Source organism: Phyllostomus hastatus, unplaced genomic scaffold, assembly GCF_019186645.2.
Source record: "Phyllostomus hastatus isolate PE091 unplaced genomic scaffold, TTU_PhHast_1.1 phas_scaffold_28, whole genome shotgun sequence".
Taxonomy (NCBI): domain Eukaryota; kingdom Metazoa; phylum Chordata; class Mammalia; order Chiroptera; family Phyllostomidae; genus Phyllostomus; species Phyllostomus hastatus.
In genome coordinates, this window is record NW_025334022.1 from 12,270,100 (window position 1) to 12,297,597 (window position 27,498).

Consider the following 27,498-nt stretch of genomic DNA (forward strand, 5'->3'; position numbering starts at 1 on the left):
GAAAAGAACCAACCAAGGCACAGAGCTACCAGAAAACCAAAGATAAAATGGCTATAGAAAATTCTCATATATCAATAATTATGCTAAATGTAAATAGACTGAATTCATCAATAAAGAGGTAAAGAGAATTGGATCAAAAAACAGCCCAACCATATGCTGCCTTCAGAAGACACACCTAAGCTACAAAGACAAAGATAGATTCAAAGTGATAGGGTGGAAAATTATTCTCCAAGCAAATGACATCCACAGGAAAGTAGGTGTAACCATACATATATCTGACAAAATAAATCTCAAGATAACAAAGGTAACAAGAGACAAAGATGAACATTTTGTAATGATAAAGGGGACCCTGCATCAAAAAGACATAACACTTCTCTATATGTACCCAATCAGGGAACACTGAAATATATAAAGCAACTACTACAGAACTAAAGGGAGAAGCTGGCAAAACCGTAATCATAGTTAGAGACCTAAATACTTCATTGACAGCTCTAGACAGATCGACCAAAAAGAAAATCAATAAAGAAATATCAGCCTTAAATGACACTTTAAAACTAATGGACATAATTGACATTTACAGCGCCTTTTATCCCAAAACGTCAGATTATAATTCTTCTCTCGTGTGTATGGAGCATTCTCAAGGATAGACCATATATTGTGTCAAAAAAATAACCTTAACAAACTCAAGAATAAAATCATACCAAGCATATTCTCTGACCACAATGCTTTGAACTTGGAATTCAACTGCAAAAAGAGAGGTAAAGAAATGCACAAATTTATGAAGATTAAATAACATATTACTAAAAATGACTGGGTCAAAGAAGAAATAAAAGTTGAGATTAAAAGGCATATAGAAACAAATGAGAATGATATGATATATTAAAACTTCTGGGATGTAGCCCTGGATGTTGTCACTCAGTGGATTGAGTGCTGGCCTGTGAACGAAAGGGTCACCAGTTTGATTCCCACTCAGGGCATATGCCTGGGTTGTGGGCCAGGACCCCAGTAGGGGGCATCCAAGAGGAAACCACATATTGATGTTTCTCTCCATCTTTCTCCATCCCTTCCCCTCTCTTTAAAAATAAATAAATAAAATATTTAAAAATGAAAAATAAAAACCTCTGGGATGCAGCAAAAGCAATAATAAAAGGGAAGTATATATCATTACAGGCCTATCTCAAGAAACAAGAGTAATCCAAAGTGAAAAAAAACCCCTAACATTTCACCTTAAAGAATTAGGAAACAAAGAACAAAAGCAAACCAAAGTCAACAGAAGAAAGGAAATAATAACAATTAGAGCAAAATTGAATGAAAAAAAAGACTATACAACAAAGAGATGGTTCTTGAAAATATTAATAAAATTGACAACCCCCTGACAAGACTCACTAAAGAAAAAAGAGAAAAGATGTAAAGAAAATCAGAAATGAAAGAGAAGTTTCTACAGACATCACAGATGTAAAAAGGATCATCCTAGACTACTATGAAAGATGCTTTGCCACCAAATTCAATAACCTAGAAAAATGCATACATTCCTCTTTTTTTGTGATGAGTCTGGTTTGTCAATCTTGTTTCTTTTCAAAGAAACTAATAATCAGTTCTTGGTTTCATTGATTTTTTATTGTATTTTTAGACCATATTTCATTTATTTCTGCCCTAATCTTTATCATTTCTTTTCTTCTACTCACTTTGGTTTTGTTTGTTGTTCTTTGTCAAGTTCCTTTAAGTGTGAAGTTCAATTATTTATTTGAGACCTTTCTTGTTTCATGAGATAGGCTTGTAATACTATGTATATCCCTCTTAGGACTGCTTTTCCTATGCCCCATAGATTTTTGGTTATTGTGTGGTTGGTATACAATATGTTAGTTATTATTTTCTGGAATGCAACATAGTTATTTGATATGTTTATACCTTAGAATGTAATTATCCCACTAATTCTACTAATCACCTTCCACTAAACACATCACAATAATTTGATGTATTCACCATCACCTTTTTCACTCATCCCCTCCACTCCTCCCTTCTAGTAATCATCACTTTGGTCTCCATTTCTGAGTCTGTTTTTATTTTGTTTTTGTTTTTTATGTTTTTGTTTTATTTCACATATACCTGAAATCATATGGTACTTGTCTTTCTCTGACTTTTTTTAACTTAGAATAATACCCACAAGGTTCATCCATGTTGTCACAAATGATAATATTTAATCTTTTAAAAAATACATTTTATTGATTATACTATTACAGTTGTCCCATTTCCCCCCTTCATTTCCCTCCACCCTGCAAAACCTCTCTCACCCACATTCCCCTCTTTAGTTCATGTCCATGTGTCATAAATTCTTTAGCTTCTATATTTCCCATACTACTCTTACCCTCCCCCTGTCTATTTTCTACCTACCATCTATGCCACTTATTCTCCATACCTTTTCCCCCTCTCTCCTCCTCCCACTCCCCTGTTGCTAACCCTCCATGTGATCTGCATTTCTGTGGTTCTGTTCCTGTTCTAGTTGTTTGCTTAGTTTCTCTTTGTTTTTATTTTAGGTGTGGTTGTTAATTGTGAGTTTGCTGTTATTTTACTGTACAAGTTTTTTATCTTCTTTTTCTTAGATAAGTCCCTATAACATTTCATAAAATAAGGGCTTGGTGATGATGAACTCCTTGAACTTGACCTTATCTGAGAAGCACTTTATCTGCACTTCCATTCTAAATGAAAGCTTTGCTGGATAGAGCAATCTTGGATGTGGGTCCTTGCCTTTCATGACATGGAATACTTCTTTCCAGCCCCTTCTTCCCTGCAAGGTCTGTTTTGAGAAATCAGCTGACAGTCTGATGGGAACTCCTTTGTAGGTTGCCATCTCCTTACCTCTTGCTGCTTCTAGGATTCTCTACTTCATTTTAATCTTGGGTAATGTAATTATGGTGTGCCTTGGTGTGTTCCTCCTTGGGTCCAACTTCTTTGAGACTCTCTGAGCTTCCTGGACTTCCTGGAAGTCTATTTCCATTGCCAGAATGGGGAAGTTCTCCTTTATTATTTGTTCAAATAACTTTTCCACTTTTTGCTCTTCTTCTTCCCCTTCTGGTACCCTTATAATTCAGATGTTGGAATGTTTAAAGATGTCCTGGAGGTTCCTAAGCCTATCCCCATTTTTTTGAATTCTTGTTTCTTCATTCTTTTCTGTTTGGTTGTTCCTTTCTTCCTTGTGATCCGCTCCATTGATTTGAGTTCCAGTTTTCTTCCCATCACTATTGGTTCCCTGTGCATTTTCCTTTATTTCACTTAGTGTGGCCTTCATTTATTCATCTAATTTGTGACCAAATTCAACCAATTGTGTGAGCATCCTGATCATCAGTGCTTTGAACTGTGCATCTGATAGGTTGGCTATCTCTTGGTCACTTAGCTGTATTTGCTGTGGAGCTTTGATTTATTCTTTCATTTGGGCCATTTTTTTTTTGTCTTGTCGCACCTGTTATGTGTGAGGGGCAGAGCCTTAGATGTTCACCAGGGCGGGGCACCCCAGTTACTGGATTGTGATGCTGTATATGGGGTAGGGGTCCAAGAGGGAACAATGGCACTTGCTCCGCTCTCTGTCGGACTTCAGTTACTTCTGCCGCTTCCACAAAGCAAACTAGGCCTTTCTGGTGCTGATATCCATGTGGGTGGCCTTGTGCACATTCTAGGACCCTATGGGTCTCTGCAACAATCTCTGCTGTGAGGCTGGGAGTCTCTCCCAGCACCTCAATCCCCACAGGTGTTTTCAATCAGTGCCCCAAGGCTCTATTTCCCAGCACTGGATCCCTGGGTTGCATGCAGTGCCTTGCTTCACAATCGCCACCTTGCTGGATCTGCTGGTTGATATCCTGGGTCTGGGATCTGCCAGCCTCTGCCTGCATGCCCAGGGTCCATGCGCTGTGTCTTGTGCACTCGGGATGCCTTATGTGCCCAGTTCCACCTCTCTTTGTGCCAGGACCCTTCTTTGTCCAGGTGCAGGACTACACCCCTCCTACTGGTCTGGATGAACGTGTCTATTTTAACTCATTGGTTCTCTGGCTTCCATATGTTTCAATTTTCTGTCAGTTCTGGTTGTTATTCTGTTTCTAAATTGGTGTTGTCTGTATCCTGGTTGTGCAAGGAGGCACAGTGTGTCTACCTATGCTTTCATCTTGTCCAGAAGCCTAAACTTAATCTTTTTATGGCTGAATAGTATCCATATACATATGCTACTACTTCCTTATCTATTAATATATTGATGAACACTTAGGTTATTTCCATATCTTGACTATGGTAAGCAATGCTGCAATGAACACAGGGGTGCCACAATTGTTGTTTTTTCTTTATTTTATTTTATTTTATTTCATTTTATTTTAATCATTGTTCAAGTACAGTTTTCTGATCTTTACTTCCATCCAAGCTCACCCACCCATCCCTCCTTATGTCCCTCCCATTTCCAACCACCCAGTAGTTTTTCCCCATGTATCCTTTATATTTGTTCCTGTAAACCCTTCCCATTCTCGCCTGAAATTTTCTCCCCTCTCCCCTCTGGTCGCTCTCAGCCTGTCCTCTATTTCAGTGTCTTTGGTTATATTTTGCTTGTTTGTTTTGTTGTTTAGGTTCCTGTTAAAGGTGAGATCATATGGTATTTGTTATTCACTGCCTGGTTTATTTCACTTAGCATAATATTTTCCAGCTTCATCCATGCTTTTGCAAAGGATAAGAGCTCCTTCTTTCTTTCTGCTGCATAGAATTCCATTGTGTAAATGTATCATAGTTTTTTGAACCATTCATTTACTGAGGGGCACATAGGTTGTTTCTAGCACTTGGCTATTGTAAATTGTGCTGCTATGAACTTTGGGGTAAAAAGGTTCTTTTGGATTGGTGTTTCAGGGTTCTTAGGATATAATCCCAGCAGTAGAATTGCTGGATCACAAGGCAGATCCATTTTTAGTTTTCTGAGGAAGTTCCATACTGTTTTCCATAGTGGTTGTACCAGTCTTCAGTACCACCAACAGTATATTAGGGTCCCCTTTTCTCCACAACCTCTCCAACACTTGTTTGTTGCTTTGTTTATGATGGCCATTCTGTCTGGTGTGAAGTGGTATCTCATTGTGGTTTTAATTTGCATCTCTCTGATACCTAGTGATACTGAGCATCTTTTCATGTGTCTCTAGATCCTCTGTGTGTCCCTCTTGGAAAAGTGTCTGTTCAAGTCCTTTGTCCAATTTTTAATTGTGTTTCTTGTCTTCTTAGAGTGGAATCGTGTAAGTTCTTTATATATTTTGGAGATTAAACCCTTGTCTCAGGTATCTTTGGCAAATATGTTTTCCCATACAGTTGGTTCTCTTGTTATTTTAATACTGTTTTCCTTAGCCATGCAGATGCTTTTTATTTTGATGAGATCCCACTTGTTTATTCTTTCCTTTATGTCCCTTGCTCTAGGGGTCATGTCAGTAAAAATATTTCTGCATGAAATATCTGAGATTTTCCTCCCTATGTTCTCTTCTAGGACTTTAATGGTGTCACAATTTATATTTAAATATTTTATCCACCTTGAATTTATTTTTGTGTATGGTGTAAGTTGATGCTCGAGTGTCATTTTTTTGCACGTAGCTGTCCAGTTCTCCCAACACCATTTGTTGAAGAGGCTATTTTTATTCCATTTTATGTTGGTGCCTCCACTGTTATGTATTAATTGACCATAGAGACTTGGGTTTATCTCTGGGCTCTCTGTTCTGTCCATTGGTCCACGTGCCTGTTTTTATGCCAGGACCAGGCTGTTTTGATTACAGTGGACTTCTAATACAGTTTAGTATCAGGTATTCTGACCCCTCCTACTTTACTCTTCTTTCTCAAAATTGCAGCAGCTATTCAGGGTTGTTTATGGTTCCATATAAATTTTTGAAGTGTTTGTTCTGTATCTGTGAAAGAAGGTATTGGTACTTTAATAGGTATTGCATTGAATGTGTAAATTGCTTTGGGTAGTATGGACATTTGAATGATATTAATTCTTCCAATCCATGAACATGGTATATCTCAGATATTAGATTATTATATTTCCATTTGTTTGTGTCTTCCTTGATTTCTTTCTTCAGTGTTATGTAGTTTTCTGAATACAGGTCTTTTACCTCTTTGGTTAGGTTTACTCCTAGGTATTTTATTTTTCTTCTTGATATTTCAAATGGGATTTTTTTCTTGATCTCTGCTTCTGCTGTTTCATTGTTGGTGTACAGAAATGCCTTTGATTTCTGGATATTGACTTTGTATCTTGCTGTTTTGCCAAATTCATTTATTAGGTTAATCAGCTTTTTGCCCGAGTCTATAGGATTTTCTACGTACATTATCATGTCATCTTCAAACAGTGACAGTTTTGTTTCATCCTTTCTGATTTGGATGCCTTTTATTTCCTTTTCTTGTCTTATCACTGTGGCTAAAACTTGCAATACTATATTGAATAGAAGTGGTGAAAGTGGACAACCTTGTCTTGTTCCTGATCTTAGTGGAAAAGTTTTTAGTTTTTGGCCATTGAGTGATGTTGGCTACAGGTCTCTCATATATGGCCTGTCTTATGTTGAGGAATGCTCCCTCTATTCCCACTCTGCGGAGTGTTTTCATCATAAATGGGTGCTGTACCTCATGAAATACTTTTTCCACATCTATTGATATGATCATGTGATTTTTGTCTTTGCTTTTGTTTATGTGATGTATTACATTTACTAATTTGCGAATATTGTACCATCCTTGCATCCCTGGAATGAATCCTACTTGGTAATGGTGTATGATCTTTTTAATGTATTGTTGGATGCGGTTTGCAAGTATTTTGTTGAGGATTTTAGCGTCAATGTTCATCAGTGATATTGGCCTGAAGTTGTCTTTGTTGTGTCTTTATCTGGTTTTGGAATTAGGATGATGTTGGCCTCGTAAAAAGAGGTTGGGAGTCTTCCATCTTTTTGGATTTTTTGGAAAAGTCTGTGAAGGATAGGGGTTAGCTCTTCCTTAAATGCTTTGTAGAATTCTCCTGTGAAACCATCTGGTCCAGGGCTTTTGTATGTTGCGAGTTTTTTTTTTATTACTGCTTCAATTTCTTTTGCTGTTATTGGTCTGTTCAGGCTTCCTGCTTCTTTTTTCATTGAGCTTTGGAGGACTATATTTTTCTAGAAATTTGTCCCTTTCACCTAGGTTTTCAAATTTCTTGGCATACAGTTCTTCATAGTAATTTCTTACAATCCTTTGTATTGCTGTGGTATCTGTTGTACTCTCTCCTCTTCCATTTCTGATTGTGTTTATTTGGGTCTTCTCTCTTTTATCTTGATGAGTCTGCTTAAAGGCTTGTCGATTTTGTTTATCTATTCAAAGAAGCAGCTCCTGTATTCATTGATCCTTAGAATTGTGCTTTTAGTCTCTATGTCATTTAATTCTGCTCTGATCTTGGTTATTTCCTTCCTTCTACTTGCTCTGGGCTGTCCTTGTTGTTGTTCTTCGAGTTCTTTTAGATGTAGGGTTAAGTTGTTTGTTTGAAATGTTTCTAACTATTATAGGTATGCCTGTATTGCTATGAACTTCCCTCTCAGGACTGCCTTCACTGTGTCCCATAAGTTTTGGGTTCATTTTCATTTGTTTCCAGAAACCGTTTGGTTTCTTCCCTAATTTCATTCTTGACCCATTCATTGTTTGTTTGAAATGTTTCTAACTATTATAGGTATGCCTGTATCGCTATGAACTTCCCTCTCAGGACTGCCTTCACTGTGTCCCATAAGTTGTGAGTTCATTTTCATTTGTTTCCAGAAACCGTTTGATTTCTTCCCTAATTTCATTCTTGACCCATTCATTGTTTAATAGCATGCTTTTCAATCTCCATGATTTTGAGTGTTTTGGGTTTTTTTTCCTTGGGGTTGGTTTCTAGCTTCAGTCCCTTGTGGTCCAAGAAAATGCTTGGTGTGATTTCAATTTTCTTGAAATTGTTGAGGCTTGTTTTGTGTCCTATCATGTGGTCTATCTTTGAAAATGTTCCATGTACATGTGAAAGGAATGTGTATTTAGCTTCTTTGGGATGGAGGGCTCTGTATATAACAGTTATGTCCATTACATATAGGGTATTGTTCAATGCCACGATATCTTTGTTGATCTTTTGTTTGGAAGATCTGTCCATTTTTGACAGTGGGGTGTTAAAATCCCCCACTATAATTGTGTTGCTGTCAATATCTTTCTTGAAGTCCTCTAAGATTTTCTTTATGTACTTCGGTGCTCCTATGTTGGGTGCATATATATTTTTGATATTTATGTCTTCTTGGTGGATTCTTCCCTTGACTGTTATGAAATGACCTTCTGGGTCTCTCTTTATGGCCCTTTTTTGGAAGTGTAGTTTGTCTGATATGAGTAATGCTACCCCGGCTTTTTCCCCCTGTCCATTTGCTTGGAAAATTTGTTTTCAGCCCTTCTCTTTCAGCCTGTGTATGTCTTTTATCCTGAGGTGGGCCTCGTGTAGACAGCATATGTGTGGGTCATGATTTCTTATCCATCCAGCTATTCTGTGTCTTTTGATTGGAGCATTTAATCCATTTATGTTTAAGGTTATTATTGATAGGTACTTACTCATTGCCATTTATGTACGTGTGTCCCTCTCTCTCTCTCTCTCTCTCTTTTCCTTCCTTTGCTTAAAGCTGTCCCTTTAGCATCTCTTGCAGAGCTGGTTTGGTGGAGGTGTATTCTCTTAGACTTCTTTTGTCTGGGAACCTTCTTATTTGGCTTTCTATCTTGATTGAGAGCCTTGCTGGGTAAAGTAACCTTGGTTGCAGACCTCTGGTTCTCATTACTTGGAATATGTCTTGCCATTCTCTTCTGGCTTGGAGTGTTTCCATTGAGAAGTCCGCTGTTAGCCTTATTGGGGCTCCCTTGTACGTTGCTTCCTGTTTTTCCCTTGCTGCCTTTAAGATTCTCTCTTTGTCTTGAAATTTTGCCATTTTAAGTATGTTGTGTCTTGAGGTGGGCCTCTTTGTTTTCCTCTTGATTGGGACTCTCTGTGTTTCCTGGATTTGTGTTAGTTTTTCTCTCCTCAAATTAGGAGAGTTTCCATCTTTCTTTTTCAAATAGGTTTTCGATCCCTTGCTCTTCTTCTTCTCCTTCTGGTATCCCTAGTATACGGATACTATTACGTTTCATATTTTCTTGCATTTCTCTTAATCCCCCTTCATTCTTTCTGAGCCTCTTTTCCTTTTCTTGCTCTTTCTGGGTGTTTTTTTGTCCTTTGTCCTCTAGCTTGCTGATCTGATCTTCTGCTTCATTGATCCTGCTTTTGATTCCTTCTACTCTGTTCTTCAGTTCAGAAATTGTATTCTTCATTTCTTCTTGGCCCTTATTGATAGTTTCTATTTCCTTTTTTCATGTTGATATAGTTTGCAGTGAGTTCATTGGGGTTTCCCTGTAGTTTCTGGTAGCTCATTGTGAGGTCATTGAGCTTCCTGATAATCATTGTTTTGAACTCAATATCTGATAGTTGAGTTGCCTCTATTTCATTTAGCATTCTTTCTGAGGCTCCCTCCTTTCCCTTCATTTGGGGATTGTTTCTTTGTCTTCCCATTGTTTGTGAGACTCTTCTTCTTAGCCTCTGTTTCTTAAATTGATGTGTTCTGCTTCCCTGTGTTTATGGTGTGAACTTCTGTGGTAGAATACCTGTGAGATTCAGTGGTGCAGTCTTCTTCATGCATCCTGGTGTTCACAGCTTCCCCCTACACATTTTTGTGATCAGTTGGAGGAGTATGGCAAAATGGTTTAAGACAGAAGGACACTATCCTATGATATTTACAGTAGCAGCCAGTAGAGTAGAGATGGGATGTCCTTTGGCTACATTTAGTGTTAACTGTGATCTTCCACCCCACTAGCCACGTTTTAGAAAGGATGGAAAGAAGATAAGACTCTTATTGGGGAGGAAAGGATTGTTGGTTGGATCTAGAAAGCTGTCAGGCGTTGGGAGGTCAGATTCTGAGGTAGGGTAGGAATAAAGATTAGTAAATAGGAGTAGTGTATAAAAGAATAGAGACAACCCCCACAATAATATAAGTCAGGAAACTGCGAAGTGGGCTGAAATCAGGTTGGGGTGTTGAGTAGTGTTTACAATTGTATGAAGTAGGTCTTATTTGCAGTAATATTAAAGCAACAATCATGTGGCAGAATCTATGAGATCTAGATAACAAGAATAAGGAGTATAGAACCTTGAGAGGTGTACTAATGGAACACAAATGAAGGACAGTAAAGTATCAACACACTGTGACTGAGACACCAGGGGGAACCTGTGAAATGACAGTATAACCAGCCAAGCAAAGAAGATTACACAGAAAGAAAAAGAATAGCAAAATACTATTAAAATAAAAAATATCAGAAAAGTGAGAAACAGGTAATACAAATTTGCAGTAACTTGCAGGCTCAAAAGCAAAAAAAGAAAAAAAGGAGTAGATGGAATGCAGGAGAGATAAATTTTCAATGGAAGGAATAGCACTCAGATGAAAGGAAGAGAAACATAAGGAATTGACAGATATAAAAATAATAAGAATTAAAAAATAAAAAGTTACTTAAGAAAACAAGATAAAATCAAACAAACAACAGCCAAACAAAGAAACAAACAAACAAACAAACAAACAAACAAACAAATAAACCTCTTGTTGGTTTCTAACTGGCCAAACACGTTTTTCCTGGTCTTGCTGTCTTCAGCAGGTTGAGGGCTGATTGGAATGCTTTTCACTCTTCCCAGTCAGAACTCAATCAGTCTCTTGAGCACTGTCCCCAGGGCTAGCCACATGCTCTCCCCAGATCTGATCTGATGCTTCAGGTTCAAGGTGTAAACTCCGGGGATCGCAAGGGGTCGTGCCCTTCCCCCAAGTTCACCACTGTGGGCTCTATGTTTCCTCGAAGCACCCTGTCTCCTCCGGACTGACAATGCAAGCTCTGGGGATAGCCAGGGGTTGCACCCTTCCCCCAATTTCCCCTCTGCAGGCTCCAGGAACCCACAAAGCCCAGCATCTTTTCTGGGTTCACAGTGTGAGAGTTGGGAATCCCGAAGGGGCATGTGCTTCCCCACGTTCATCACCGCAGGCTCCAGAAACCCGCGAACCCCCGTGCCCTTCCCTTGTTCAGGGCTGTGGGGTCTGGTTCTTTCACAGAACCACACTCTCACTGGGTTGGGGGTGCGGGCACATAGCCAGGTCACCCTTGGTCATGCAGGCTGGGGCACTTACTCTTCCCAAGGCTATGTGTGGGTGCTCAAAGCCCCTGTGTGATTGTGCCTCAGTCTCACTCCTCTCTCTGGGCCTTCAAGCAACAAGGCTTCCCCCAGTGCTGATCAATCCTTGTTGTCCCAGGAGGGAGCGGTGACTCCACTCTCCTGGGTGCCCTGAGACAGACCTGGGAGCACCGGGCCTGGGGGCTGCAACCTCCCTGGTCCCCGTGCTGATCCCTGGGCCGTTATTATCCTGAAGCAGTCTCCTTACCATCTGGTTTTTCAATGTCCGCTATAATTTTTGATGTCCTGTTTTCATAAATGTTGCGACATCGTTGGCCCCTTGCTCTGTTCCTCTGCAGATCAGCCAGTTTCTCTCCCATGCACAGGGAAAGGGGATTACGCTCCCACCAACAATGCCGCCATATTCCTGCTCCCTCTTTTTTTCCTGTCTGTTTGCATGGAATTCTTTTTTCCAGCCATTCACTTTCAGTCCGTGTAGGCCTTTTTTCTGAGGTAGGTCTCTTGTGTGTGGCACATGAGTGGTCATGTTTTCTTATCCCTTCAGCTACCCTATGTCTTTGAGTTGGAACATTTAATCCATTTACCTTTAAGGTTATTATTGATAGGTACTTATTCATTGACATTTTACTCCCTTTGTACCTTTGTTCCTTTCTCTCTCACTGTTTTTCTTCCTCTTTTTAAAGCAGTCTTTTAGCATATCTTGCAGTGCTAGTTTGGTGGAAGTGTATTCTTTTAGCATTCTTTTTGTCTGGGCAGCTCCTTATTTGGCCTTCCATTTTAATTGAGAGCCTTGCTGCATTGAGTAATTTCATTTGCAGGTCTTTGTTTTTCATTACTTGGAAAATTTCTTCCCATTCCCTTCTGGATTGTAATGTTTCTGTTGAGAAGTCAGCTGTTACCCTTAAGCTCCCCCCCCCTTGTATGTTACTTCCTGTTTCTGCCTTGCTGCCTTTAAGATTCTCTCTTTGTCTTTAAATCGTGTCATTTTAATTATGATTTGTCTTGCATTGGGCCTCTTTTGGTTCCTATTGATTGGGACCCTCTCTGCTTCCTAGACTTGTGTGGCTTCTTCTCTCATGTAACTAGGGAGGTTTTCCATCATTACTTTTTCAAAGTTTTTCTATCCCTTGCTCACCTTCTTCTCCTTCTGATATTCTTATTATACGGATATTATTCTGTTTCATGTTACCCTGCATTTCCCTTAATTCCTCTTCATTCTTTTTCAGTCTCTTTAATTTTTCTTGCTTTTGGGGGGGAGTTTTTTCTCCTTTGTCCTCCAGCTCACTGATTTGATCCTCTATTTCATCGAGCCTGCTTTTGATTCCTTCTACTGTGTTCTTTAACTCAGAAATTGTATTCTTCATTTTTTCTTGGCTCCTGTTGATTGTTTCTATGCCCTTATTTATGCTGATATAGTTTGCAGTAAGTTCCTCATAATTTCCCTGTAGTTTTTGGTAGTTTGCACTGAGTTCATTGAGCTTCCTCATACCATTGCTTTGAACTCAATATCTGATAGGTGGCTTGCCTTTATTTCATTTAGCATTCATTTAGAGGATTCCTCCTTTCCTGTAGATTGGGGGTTGTTTCTTCGTCTTCCCATTGTTTGTGAGACTCTTCTTTTTTACTTCTGTTTCTTAAATTGATCTGTTTTCACTTTCTGACTTTGTGGTGTGAACTTCTATGGTGGGAGGCCCATGAGATACAGTGGTGCAGTCTCCTCGATCACCTGAACTTGATGTTCGTGGGATGTCCTTTATGCCCTTTATGCTGGTTTTCTGGATGTAGGTGGGTTTTTATTGTTTTGGGTTATTCTTCGGTTCTTCCTTCCCTCCAGCTGGTTGACTGGGGGTCACTTCACCTACCACATCTTGTGTGCTGATGTGCAGGCACTGCCTGGACAAAACCACATAGCCCAAGAAAGAAATCCACACCCACAGATGTAACTGCTGCCCACAATGCCATAGCAAGTGTCACTATCAATACTATTAAATGTCACTGCCCATTATCAATAACAAATAAACCAGTATTAATAAGGTTGTAAAGAGATAAAAAATGAGAGTGGATAAGAGATGACATACTTAAATAAAAAAGATTTTGAGAAGGTAGAGGGAGGAGCACTAATAAGAGTTGAGAGTTAGAGCAATGGAAAGAGAGAAGGTAAAGTTTACCTCATGAATAAAGAAAGGCAATGGAGAGTGTGGGATGGAGTATGAAAAGGGAAGCATATACTATTAGATTTAAACAGAAATTAAAATGGTATAATATAAAATAAAGTGAGAAAGAGAAAGAAAAAAGGAAGGAAAAATATTAAATAATTAATGAAAATATAGGAACCAAATTGGAGAGAAAGATCCATGGGATTACTGTCAACAACTAATGACCTAAAATTAATATAGGTGGTATGGGAATAAGAGGGAAAAGTGAAACAAAGAAAAGTGTAAGGGATGTTTAGAGCAATGGGGAGTGATTTTGTAATGATAGAGGGAGAGGGAATACTAAGTGTGAGGAACAAAAACTAGACTAAATGAGGGAAAATTAAGATCTGTGATGTAAAGGGAAAGAAAAAAGAGAATAAAGAAAAATAAAAGGCCAGGATAAAAGGGAAATAGAAGAAAGACAAAAAGGAAAAAGGAAAAACAAAAAAAAAACAGACAAAGATGGCAGAATTAAAATTTGAGTAAAAAAAAAAACACAAAAGAGTAGGAGAGGGGTCCAGCAAAATTTGTTATTTGAAATACAGAATTAGTGGAGCTCTAGAGACAACCTTGAGAAAACAATGTAACAACAACCACCCTACCCACAACCAACTAGCAAAGTTTGTTACAGGTGTAGAGAGAACATGAGTGTTTTAATAGCTGTGCAAAGGTATGTGAAATGACCTTTGACAAGAGAATTTGTTTTGAATGTCTGGACAGGTGAGAAATAGTAAGAGTGTGGAATGGAAACAAGTTGTAGCTAGAGAGAAAACCAAATTTGAAATGAGAATATTACAAGGGAAGAAGGTAAGATGGGCTAAGAGGAGGGAGGGGCAAAATATGTGAATTGAAATACACTATTGTATAAAATCTAGTGACTTATTATATACAAATTTGCTAGACAAGAAATGAATATTATAAAGCTATTCAGGAAAGAAAATATCACAAATCATGAGGAAGACCACAGTGATTTTTGTATTGGTAGCCTCTTGTATTTACCACTGTTTTTTTTTTTTTCTTTCTGGATCTGCCTCTGGTGAGGTCAGATGTTGATCCTGTATGACCTTAGGCAGCCTGTTTGATACTTCCTGTGATCTGATGTCACCGCTGTCTCCTTCAGTTGTTAATACAGTCACTCTGCACTCAGCAGTCAGGTTTAAGCACTGTAGGATGGGGCCGAATCCCTCCTGCAGTGGGGGCTATTGTTTCCCCTCAGGTTGCTGCTGCTTGAAGGGGAGTTGTCTGCCTGAGCAGGATGATTGCTGTGTATGGGGGTTGGCTCAGCACTGGATCCTGGCAGCTACTTTCTCAGTTCTCCCCCCAAAGCCTCCGTCCTGAATCTCTCTTCAAGTCACTCTAATCCGCTCTGCCCTTCCTTTACCAGTAATCTACTGCCTCTGGTTGTCTCCTTCAGTTGTTTATCTGGTCACTAGGACTCAGCAGTCAGGCTTAAGCACCAAAGGGCCAGGGCAGAGACCCTCCTGGGGTCTGGGCTATTGTTTCCCCTCAAGCTACTGCTGCTCAGAGGGGTGTGGTCTGCCTGAGCACAAAGGCTGCTGCCATCTGGGGGATGACTCTGCATCAGTATCCTGGTGGTTACTCTCTGGGTTCTCTCCCCAAAGCCTCTGTACCCAGTCTCTCCTCAACCATCTCTAGTCCACGCTTCCCCTGCCTTTGCCTGAGCCCTGGGTAAGTGCCTGCAAATGAAAATTTGTGTGTTGGCCCTTTAAACGGCCCTTGCATCTCCAACTGTCTGTCTCTGGCAGAGAGCAACCCTGCTGCTTTTTCCATCGGTTGTTATTTGTGTACTTTTGGGGCTCTGGTGTTCCAGGCTGGGAATCCTAGCTTAGGATTTAGACCCCAGTCTTCTTTGGGGGATCCAACCAGCCACTTAATTATCCCACTGGCACTTCTGCCCATGGGTGCCCAACCAGCCCTCTTGAGTCTCCACTGAACTCCTTGCCAGACCGGTTGTGCCAAAGCTGGTTCTGTATGTCCGAAGTTATATGCTTCTCTCAGGCTATTGCTCAGTTGTTTGCTCTAGGTGGTCTTTCCACAACTGAGTTGTAATTCCAGATTGGCCCTGGGAAGAGGCCAGTGTGACTTTCATTCACTCCTCTGCCATCTTCCTTCTCTGGGCTGCCATTCCTAACAAGTGCCTGGCTTTTCACACAGCCCAACTCTCCAACCAGTCCCAAGCCTCTCTGAGTCACAGACAGTCACTACCCTAATTTTCTCCCATCTTCAGGTGTCTCTGTGATCCTGGATTTCTCTGGTACTGTTTAGCCAGTGACCACAGTCCAAGCTGGGGAACGCCCCCTGCTTTGTGTCTCCCACTGCATCTTTATCCCTCCAGCAACTTCAAGCATCCAGGTCTCTTCTAGGTGGGACTGACTTCCCTGCTCTGGGATGGAAAGGAGCTGCAAAGTTACAATTGCTTACCTGACTCTCCTCCATAGTTCCTATGGCAACTGTGTCCCTGGCACAGGGCCTGGAGACCACAGCAGCCACAGTCCCAATCACAGAGCCTGGGGACTTTCCCATTGGCCTCCAAAATCTCCTTACTGTCCAGGTTTCAGCATCCTCTGCAATCTTTGGCTTCCAAACTTCATGTAAGCTGTGATTCCATTTGTTGTTCATTCTGTTCTTCAGAAGATTTGCTGGGTGTCCCAAGTAGGTGCATTAGCAAGTGGGTTAAGCTTCCACCTACCTCACCACCATCTTCCAACCTCCCTTTTTTCTTACCATTGCATAGTGTTCCATTGTGTAAATGTAACACAGATTTTTGATCCACTCATTTACTGAATGGCACATAGGCTGTTTCCAGCACTTGGCTATCATAAATAACGCTGCTATGAATGCTGGGGTGCACAGGTTCCTTTGAATTGGTGTTTCAGGATTCCTAGGGTATAATCCCAGCTATGGAATTGGTTGGTCAAAAGGCAGTTCCATTTTTAGTTTTTTGAGGAAATTCCATACTGTTTTCCACAGTGACTGCACCAATCTGCATTCCCACCAACAGTGCACTAGGGTTCCATTTTTCTCTGCATCCTCTCCAACACTTGGTTGTTGATTTGTTTATGATGGCCATTCTGACCAGTGTGAAGTGGTATCTCATTGTGGTTTTAATTTGCATCTTTCTGGTGGTGAGGGGTGCTGAGCATCCTTTCATATGTGTCTGGGCCCTCCGTATGTCTTCCTTGGAGAAGTGTTTATTCAGATCCTTTGCCCATTTTTTAAATTGGAATGTTTGTCTTCCTGGTGTGGAGTCATGTGAGTCCTTTATATATTTTGGAGTTCAAACCCTTGTCCGAGGTTTCATTGGCAAATATGTTTTCCCATGTGGTTTGTTCCCTTTTCATTTTCCAGAACTGTGTTTTACATCCTATAATTTATTATTTCTTACTGTCTACTGCTACTCAGTTTTTTGTTTCTCTGCCTCCCTTCTCTCATTAAGTTCAAACTGTGTAAAGATGCTCTTAAATATTTTGGGGGCCAGACTCTTCCTAAAAGGAGTCCTTAAAAATAATAAAAATATGAAAAAAATGAGACTACAAATCATTTGTTTTATATAAAAGAACATCATACATATACATAGAGTAATAAAGGGTCTACCTTTTTGAAAATGTTCAGGAAGGAGAAAAAAATTTTTTTTGGCTTTGAGTTGGGATTATACTAGACAAAAACTTGAACTAATCAAATAAAACCTGAGCATATTGGTTGTGACTATAAAATAATGACCTTTGGGTTCTTTTGAAGATCATAAACTATGAAGTCAGTTGCTAAAGTCTTGATCAATGGTAATCTTATTGCACAGGTGTATGGCTTCATGGGAATGGAGGTCTATTTTGAAAAGCAAACCTAGTCTGCATTTGAATTTTTGGTTTTGATGAGAAAAGACAGGTATACTTCATTACTCTATTATTACTTGAGTATATAAAACAGGCCTCCAGTTTGGAAGAAGAAGGCACCATAGATAATATGGGAAGGCAGCTAGATGTTGTCTCAAAACAAAGAACATACCTTGGTGTGATGTGAACTTGAGTGAACTCTGATTACAATACATAGCTGAGTTCTATTTGGCAATAAAATGATAATAAAAACTTTAATTCAGGGGTTTTGAAATACTTTCACATCCTTCCCCTAAAGCTAAAACAGTACCCAGGGTAATTAATCCAAGGATGGTACCATTGGCAGTAATTAGCACCAAGCTACCATACATTGATTCTATACAGTTGCAAGTACTTGATTATAATATACATATCATTTTTGCCCTGAACGATCCTGGATGTTTGAGAGGCAGGGAAGATGAGATTCAGATAGGTGAGGTCAGAAAGAGGTGAGAGGATTTACCCAAAGTCGCCACACATTTACTGGATTAGGTCTGTCATTGGGACCCAGACACATCTCCTGACTTGAGTGGACTCAACAGAAGTCAAAGTACTGTTTCTGTCCCTATAAGTGTTTTGCCTCTTAAGGGACAAAGGAAAACTGATTCTCTAATGTTAGCATCCAGAAAGTAAAGTAAAGTAAAGTAAAATAATAAAATAAAATAAAATAAAATAAAATAAAATAGCACATGGAACGTAAGAAGCACATGCATAATGTTATTTGTTTTTATTTCCCTCTACCCTTTTACAATTTCCGGTTCCATTAGGAAGGAAACTCTATCTTTAATCAGGTAAATAGTTCTCTTTTCAGAGGTGACATTAGGCAAAAGGACAACTGGGATTCTAAATTGCATGGGTCACCCTCTCAGGGGTGAGTTGAGCCCAAAACTCTCCCAGAAATGTACCACTCTGTTCTGGAAGAAAGGGCTACAAAGAAATCCTCTCTTATGAGAATTCTCTATGCCAAGATCATGATTGGATCTCAATACATTTTTGTCCAATTATGTTGCATCAAACTGACACTTCAGTGAGGTTTCATGGGTCTCATTCAGCTATATACAGGGATAACCTCTCTAATAAAGGTGATCACAAAGTTTTACAAACCTGTGGATCAAAAACCACCCTTGACTGCCATGGCTCAATTGGTTGAGTGTTGTTCTATAAAGTGAAAGAACACTGGTTCTATTCCCAGTCAGGGCATGTGCTTGGATTGTGGGCCCTATTCCTGGTTGGGGCACATGGGAGAGGCAACTGATCAGTGTTCTCTCACACATTGATGTTTCTTTCCCTCTCTTTCTCCCTTCCTACCTCTCTCTCTAAAAACAAATAAATAAAATCTTTTTTAAAAAATCCAGCTTGACAAGATGTGACAAGTACATAGACAAAAGCAGAGGGAGAAGCTAAACATACAGCTTATCAAGATAACCCTCCAAGCCACTATTTTATACGGAAGGAAATCTTGTATAGAAATGTAATACGGTTCACTCAATATAACATAAAAAGTAAAATACCTAGGAACAAACCTAACCAAGGAGGTAAAAGACCTGTATGCAGCAAACCACACAACACTGAAGAAAGAAATCAAGGAAGACACAAACAAATGGAAACATATACCGTGTTCATGGATTGGAAGAATTAAGATCATCAAAATGTCCACACTACCCAAAGCAATTTACAGATTCAATGCAATACCTATTAAAGTACCAAAGGCATATCTCACAGACATAGAACAAACATTTCAAAAATTTATATGGAACCATAAACAACCCAAAATAGCTGCTGCAATTTTGAGAAAGAAAAACAAAGTAGGAGGATCACAGTACCTGATCCTAAGCTGTATTACAAGGCCACTGTAATCAAAACAGTCTGGTACAGGCATAAGAACAGGCACATGGACCAGTGTAACAGAACAGAGAGCCCAGAAATAAACCCAGGTCTCTACAGTCAATTAATATATGACAAAGGTGGCTGCAATATAAAATGGAGTAAAAATAGCCTCTTCAACAAATGGTGTTGGGACAACCGGACAGCTACATGAAACAAAATGAAACTCGAGCACCAACTTACACCATACACAAAAATAAATTCAAGGTGGATAAAATATTTAAATATAAGCCATGGCACCATTAAAGTCCTAGAGGAGAACATAGGCAGGAAAATCTGATATTTTACGCAGCAACATTTGTACTGATATCTCCCCTAGAGCAAGGGACATAAAGGAAAGAATAAACAAATGGGCTCTCATCAAAATAGAAAGCTTCTTCATGGCTAAAGAAAACAGTATTACAATAAAAAGATGACCAACCATATGGGAAATCATAGTTGCGAATGAAACCTCAGACAAGGGTTTAATCTCCCAAATGTATAAAGAACTCACAGGACTCCACTCTAAGAAGACAAGATGGCAAAGTAAGAAATGGGCAAAGGACCTGAACAGATGCTTCTCCAAGGAGGACGTACAGAGGATCCAGAGACACATGAAAAGGTGCTCAGTATCGCTAGCTATCAGAGAGATGAAAGTTAAAGCCACAATGAGATACCACTTCACACCATTGAGAATGGCCATCATAAACAAAGCAACAAACAACAAGTGTTGGAGAAGCTGTGGAGAAAAGGGGACCCTAGTGCACTGTTGGTGGGATTGCAGACTGGTACAACCACTATGGAAAACAGTATGGAATTTTCTCAGAAAACTGAAAATAGATCTGTCTTTTGACCCAGCAATTCCACTGCTAGGATTATGTCCTAAGAACCCTGAAACACCAATCTAAAAGAACCTATGCAGCCCAATGTTCATAGCAGCACAATTTATAATAGCCAAATGTTGGAAGCACCGTAGGTGCCCATCAGTAAATTAATGGATCAAGAAACTATGATACATTTATACAATGGAACTCTGTGCAGCAGAAAGAAAGAAGGAGCTCCTACCCTTTGTGACAGTATGGATGGAACTTGAAAGCATTATGCTGAGTAAAATAAGGTAGGCAATGAAAGACAAATACCATATGATCTCACTTTTAACAGGAACCTAAACAACAAAACAAAGAAACAAGCAAAATATAACCGAAGACACTGAAATAGAGAACAGGATGACAGTGACCAGAGGGGACAGGGGATGGAATTTCAGGATAAAAGGGGAAAGGTTTACAGGAACAAGTGTAAAGGACACATGGACAAAACTAGGGGGGGCGTGGAAATAGGAGGAAGGTGGGGAAGGTTGGGGAGGTGGGCTGGGAAGGGAGTAAAAGACAGAAAACTGTACTTGAACAACAATTAAAATTTAAAAAAAATAATTTCAAACACACACAGACACACACGAAATGTAATACTGTTCAGATGGAAGTGTCATTTCCTCTGAACAAATATTCCCTGAGTGAATGATTTTTAAAAGAGGTACAGATTTACAAGTCATCATCAGGAAAAAAAATACACTCTTTTAATCTTTTCCTATCTATACACATTTTTCAGAGTACATATATTGAAATTATCGCCACCTTGTGGTCATATTCATTACTACATCTCTCAATATCTGGGAGGTTGCTGTGTAAAGATTTGGGGGAGGGAGGTGCCTCTGGTCTGATCCACCAAAAAGGGCTTGCTGGAGACTCGAATGGCACAGGCAGGCCTTCTTGCAGTGTAAGATGCTTCCTAGTTCTCTGAGTTCTCAACTGGAATTTTCACCTCTGCCTCAGATGAAGAGAAAGATGCCAGTGTGAGTGTCTCTAAGGAAGTGTGTACATGTGTGTGTTGTAACTGTGCATGTGCATATAGTGAGTGGGGTCATATCTTTTAGGTACATTTTCTTCATAACATACTTACTCATATACATAGGTGTATTATAAATAATAAAAGGGATCATATTGTATTTACAACATATAACTTGCTTTTAATGCTTAATAGTGAATACTGTTCCAAGTGAATATTTCTTTAATGTTAGTTGTGTGAATAAGATCATAACAAAAATTTTCCTGGTCTACTTAAGGGCACCGAGAGAGCAGAGTCACCGCTCCCTCCCCAGACAACAGGGATTGTGCAACACCAGGGGAGGCCTTGTTGCTTGAAGGCACAGAGAGGGGAGTTGGTCTGGGAGACAGTTGCGCAGGGGATGCAGACACCCACGCATGGCCATGGGAGGGGTGAGTGCCCCCAGCCTGCATGACCAGGGGCAGCCTGGACCTGTGCCTATGTCCCCAGCCCAGTGGGAGTGTGGTTCTGTGGAAGACCCAGACCCCACAACCTTGAACAAGGAAAGGGCAGAGGTATTCTCGGATTTCTGGAACCTGCAGTGGTGAACTTGGGGGAGCACGCGTCCCTTCTGGATTTCCGACTCTCGTGCTGTGAACCCTGAGGGGACGTGGCACTTTGGGGGTTCCTGGAGCCCACAGGGGGGGAAATTGGTGGAAGTGCGCACGCCTTCTCGATCCCTGGAGCTTTCACCATGATCCAGAAAAGACACAGGAGCTTCCTGAGAACATAGAGCCCACCACGGTGAAATTTGGGGGAAGGGAGTGTCTCCTTGTGATCCCCGGAGCTTGCATTGTGAACCTGGAAAAGACACAGGAGCTCTGCGGGGCCCAGAAGCCCAGGAGACTGCCAGAGTGAGCTCCAGAGAGCATGCTTGGGAGCGCCCATACCCACATCCAGGGTCCTGCAGGGGGATATCAGATCAGCTCTGGGGAGAGCGCACTGCTGGCCCTGCAGACAGTACCCAAGAGACTGATTGAGTTCTGACTGGGAAGAGTGAAAAGCATTCCAAACACCCCTCAGCCTGCTGAAGACAGCAAGACCAGGAAAAACGTGTTTGGCCAGTTAGAAACCAACAAGAGGTTTATTTGTTTGTTTGTTTGTTTGTTTGTTTGTTTGTTTGTTTGTTTGGCTGTTGTTTGTTTGATTTTATCTTGTTTTCTTAAGTAACTTTTTATTTTTTAATTCTTATTATTTTTATATCTGTCAATTCCTTATGTTTCTCTTCCTTTCATCTGAGTGCTATTCCTTCCATTGAAAATTTATCTCTCCTGCATTCCATCTACTCCTTTTTTTCTTTTTTTTGCTTTTGAGCCTGCAAGTTACTGCAAATTTGTATTACCTGTTTCTCACTTTTCTGATATTTTTTATTTTAATAGTATTTTGCTATTCTTTTTCTTTCTGTGTAATCTTCTTTGCTTGGCTGGTTATACTGTCATTTCACAGGTTCCCCCTGGTGTCTCAGTCACAGTGTGTTGATACTTTACTGTCCTTCATTTGTGTTCCATTAGTACACCTCTCAAGGTTCTATACTCCTTATTCTTGTTATCTAGATCTCATAGATTCTGCCACATGATTGTTGCTTTAATATTACTGCAAATAAGACCTACTTCATACAATTGTAAACACTACTCAACACCCCAACCTGATTTCAGCCCACTTCGCAGTTTCCTGACTTATATTATTGTGGGGGGTTGTCTCTATTCTTTTATACACTACTCCTATTTACTAATCTTTATTCCTACCCTACCTCAGAATCTGACCTCCCAACGCCTGACAGCTTTCTAGATCCAACCAACAATCCTTTCCTCCCCAATAAGAGTCTTATCTTCTTTCCATCCTTTCTAAAACGTGGCTAGTGGGGTGGAAGATCACAGTTAACACTAAATGTAGCCAAAGGACATCCCATCTCTACTCTACTGGCTGCTACTGTAAATATCATAGGATAGTGTCCTTCTGTCTTAAACCATTTTGCCATACTCCTCCAACTGATCACAAAAATGTGTAGGGGGAAGCTGTGAACACCAGGATGCATGAAGAAGACTGCACCACTGAATCTCACAGGTATTCTACCACAGAAGTTCACACCATAAACACAGGGAAGCAGAACACATCAATTTAAGAAACAGAGGCTAAGAAGAAGAGTCTCACAAACAATGGGAAGACAAAGAAACAATCCCCAAATGAAGGGAAAGGAGGGAGCCTCAGAAAGAATGCTAAATGAAATAGAGGCAACTCAACTATCAGATATTGAGTTCAAAACAATGATTATCAGGAAGCTCAATGACCTCACAATGAGCTACCAGAAACTACAGGGAAACCCCAATGAACTCACTGCAAACTATATCAACATGAAAAAGGAAATAGAAACTATCAATAAGGGCCAAGAAGAAATGAAGAATACAATTTCTGAACTGAAGAACAGAGTAGAAGGAATCAAAAGCAGGATCAATGAAGCAGAAGATCAGATCAGCAAGCTAGAGGACAAAGGACAAAAAAAACACCCAGAAAGAGCAAGAAAAGGAAAAGAGGCTCAGAAAGAATGAAGGGGGATTAAGAGAAATGCAAGAAAATATGAAACGTAATAGTATCCGTATACTAGGGATACCAGAAGGAGAAGAAGAAGAGCAAGGGATCGAAAACCTATTTGAAAAAGAAAGATGGAAACTCTCCTAATTTGAGGAGAGAAAAACTAACACAAATCCAGGAAACACAGAGAGTCCCAATCAAGAGGAAAACAAAGAGGCCCACCTCAAGACACAACATACTTAAAATGGCAAAATTTCAAGACAAAGAGAGAATCTTAAAGGCAGCAAGGGAAAAACAGGAAGCAACGTACAAGGGAGCCCCAATAAGGCTAACAGCGGACTTCTCAATGGAAACACTCCAAGCCAGAAGAGAATGGCAAGACATATTCCAAGTAATGAGAACCAGAGGTCTGCAACCAAGGTTACTTTACCCAGCAAGGCTCTCAATCAAGATAGAAAGCCAAATAAGAAGGTTCCCAGACAAAAGAAGTCTAAGAGAATACACCTCCACCAAACCAGCTCTGCAAGAGATGCTAAAGGGACAGCTTTAAGCAAAGGAAGGAAAAGAGAGAGAGAGAGAGAGAGAGAGGGACACACGTACATAAATGGCAATGAGTAAGTACCTATCAATAATAACCTTAAACATAAATGGATTAAATGCTCCAATCAAAAGACACAGAATAGCTGGATGGATAAGAAATCATGACCCACACATATGCTGTCTACACGAGGCCCACCTCAGGATAAAAAGACATACACAGGCTGAAAGAGAAGGGCTGAAAACAAATTTTCCAAGCAAATGGACAGGGGGAAAAAGCCGGGGTAGCATTACTCATATCAGACAAACTACACTTCCAAAAAAGGGCCATAAAGAGAGACCCAGAAGGTCATTTCATAACAGTCAAGGGAAGAATCCACCAAGAAGACATAAATATCAAAAAATATATATGCACCCAACATAGGAGCACCGAAGTACATAAAGAAAATCTTAGAGGACTTCAAGAAAGATATTGACAGCAACACAATTATAGTGGGGGATTTTAACACCCCACTGTCAAAAAATGGACAGATCTTCCAAACAAAAGATCAACAAAGATATCGTGGCATTGAACAATACCCTATATGTAATGGACATAACTGTTATATACAGAGCCCTCCATCCCAAAGAAGCTAAATACACATTCCTTTCACATGTACATGGAACATTTTCAAAGATAGACCACATGATAGGACACAAAACAAGCCTCAACAATTTCAAGAAAATTGAAATCACACCAAGCATTTTCTTGGACCACAAGGGACTGAAGCTAGAAACCAACCCCAAGGAAAAATAACCCAAAACACTCAAAATCATGGAGATTGAAAAGCATGCTATTAAACAATGAATGGGTCAAGAATGAAATTAGGGAAGAAATCAAACGGTTTCTGGAAACAAATGAAAATGAACTCACAACTTATGGGACACAGTGAAGGCAGTCCTGAGAGGGAAGTTCATAGCGATACAGGCATACCTATAATAGTTAGAAACATTTCAAACAAACAATGAATGGGTCAAGAATGAAATTAGGGAAGAAACCAAACGGTTTCTGGAAACAAATGAAAATGAACCCAAAACTTATGGGACACAGTGAAGGCAGTCCTGAGAGGGAAGTTCATAGCAATACAGGCATACCTATAATAGTTAGAAACATTTCAAACAAACAACTTAACCCTACATCTAAAAGAACTCGAAGAACAACAACAAGGACAGCCCAGAGCAAGTAGAAGGAAGGAAATAACCAAGATCAGAGCAGAATTAAATGACATAGAGACTAAAAGCACAATTCTAAGGATCAATGAATACAGGAGCTGCTTCTTTGAATAGATAAACAAAATCGACAAGCCTTTAAGCAGACTCATCAAGATAAAAGAGAGAAGACCCAAATAAACACAATCAGAAATGGAAGAGGAGAGAGTACAACAGATACCACAGCAATACAAAGGATTGTAAGAAATTACTATGAAGAACTGTATGCCAAGAAATTTGAAAACCTAGGTGAAAGGGACAAATTTCTAGAAAAATATAGTCCTCCAAAGCTCAATGAAAAAAGAAGCAGGAAGCCTGAACAGACCAATAACAGCAAAAGAAATTGAAGCAGTAATAAAAAAAAAAAACTCGCAACATACAAAAGCCCTGGACCAGATGGTTTCACAGGAGAATTCTACAAAGCATTTAAGGAAGAGCTAACCCCTATCCTTCACAGACTTTTCCAAAAAATCCAAAAAGATGGAAGACTCCCAACCTCTTTTTACGAGGCCAACATCATCCTAATTCCAAAACCAGATAAAGACACAACAAAGACAACTTCAGGCCAATATCACTGATGAACATTGACGCTAAAATCCTCAACAAAATACTTGCAAACTGCATCCAACAATACATTAAAAAGACCATACACCATTACCAAGTGGGATTCATTCCAGGGATGCAAGGATGGTACAATATTCACAAATTAGTAAATGTAATACATCACATAAACAAAAGCAAAGACAAAAACCACACGATCATATCAATAGATGCGGATAAAGCATTTGATAAGGTACAGCACCCATTTATGATAAAAACACTCAGCAAAGTGGGAATAGAGGGAGCATTCCTCAACATAAGACAGGCCATATATGAGAGACCTACAGCCAACATCATACTCAATGGGCAAAAATTAAAATCTTTCCCACTAAGATCAGGAACAAGACAAGGCTGTCCACTTTCACCACTTGTATTCAATGTAGTACTGGAAGTTTTAGCCACAGCGATCAGACAAGGAAAAGAAATAAAAGGCATCCAAATCGAAAAGGAGGAAACAAAACTGTCACTGTTTGCAGATGACATGATAGTGTACATAGAAAATCCTATAGACTCCACCAAAAAACTGCTTGACCTAATAAATGAATTTGTCAAAACAGCAGGATACAAAGTCAATATGCAGAAATCAAAGGCATTTCTGTACAAAAACAATGAAACAGCAGAAGCAGAAATCAAGAAAAAAAATCCCATTTGAGATAGCAAATAGAAAAATAAAATATCTAGGAATAAACCTAACCAAAGAGGTAAAAGACCTGTATTTAGAAAACTACATAACACTGAGGAAAGAAATCAAGGAAGACACAAACAAATGAAAACATATACCGTGTTCATGGTTTGGAAGAATTAATATCATCCAAATGTCCACACTACCCAAAGCAATTTACACATTCAATGCAATTCCTATTAAAATACCAATAGCTTCTTTCACAGACATAGAACAAACACTCCAAAAATTTATATGGAATCATAAACGACCCCGAATAGCTGCTGCAATTTTGAGAAAGAAGAGTAAAATAGGAGGGATCACAATACCTGCCACTAAACTATACTACAAGGCCACTGTAATCAAAACAGCCTGGTCCTGGCATAAAAACAGGCACATGGACCAATGGAACTGAACAGAGAGCCCAGAAATAAACCCAAGTCTCTATGGCAAATTAATATTTGACAAAGGAGGCAGCAATATGAAATGGAGGCAAAATAGCCTCTTCAACAAATGGTGTTGGGACAACTGGACAGCTACATGCCAAAAAATCAAACTTGAGCACCAACTTACACCATACACAAAAATAAATTCAAGGTGGATAAAAGACTTAAATATAAAATGTGACACCTTTAAAGTCCTAGAGGAGAACGTAGGTAGGAAAATGTCAGATATTTCACGCAGAAACATTTTTACTGACATGTCTCCTAGAGCAAGGGACATAAAGGAAAGAATAAACAAATGGGACCTCATCAAAATAAAAAGCTTCTGCACAGCCAAAGAAAACACTATCAAAATTAAAAGAGAACCAACTGTATGGGAAAACATATTTGCCAATGATACCTCAGACAAGGGTTTAATCTCCAAAATATTGAA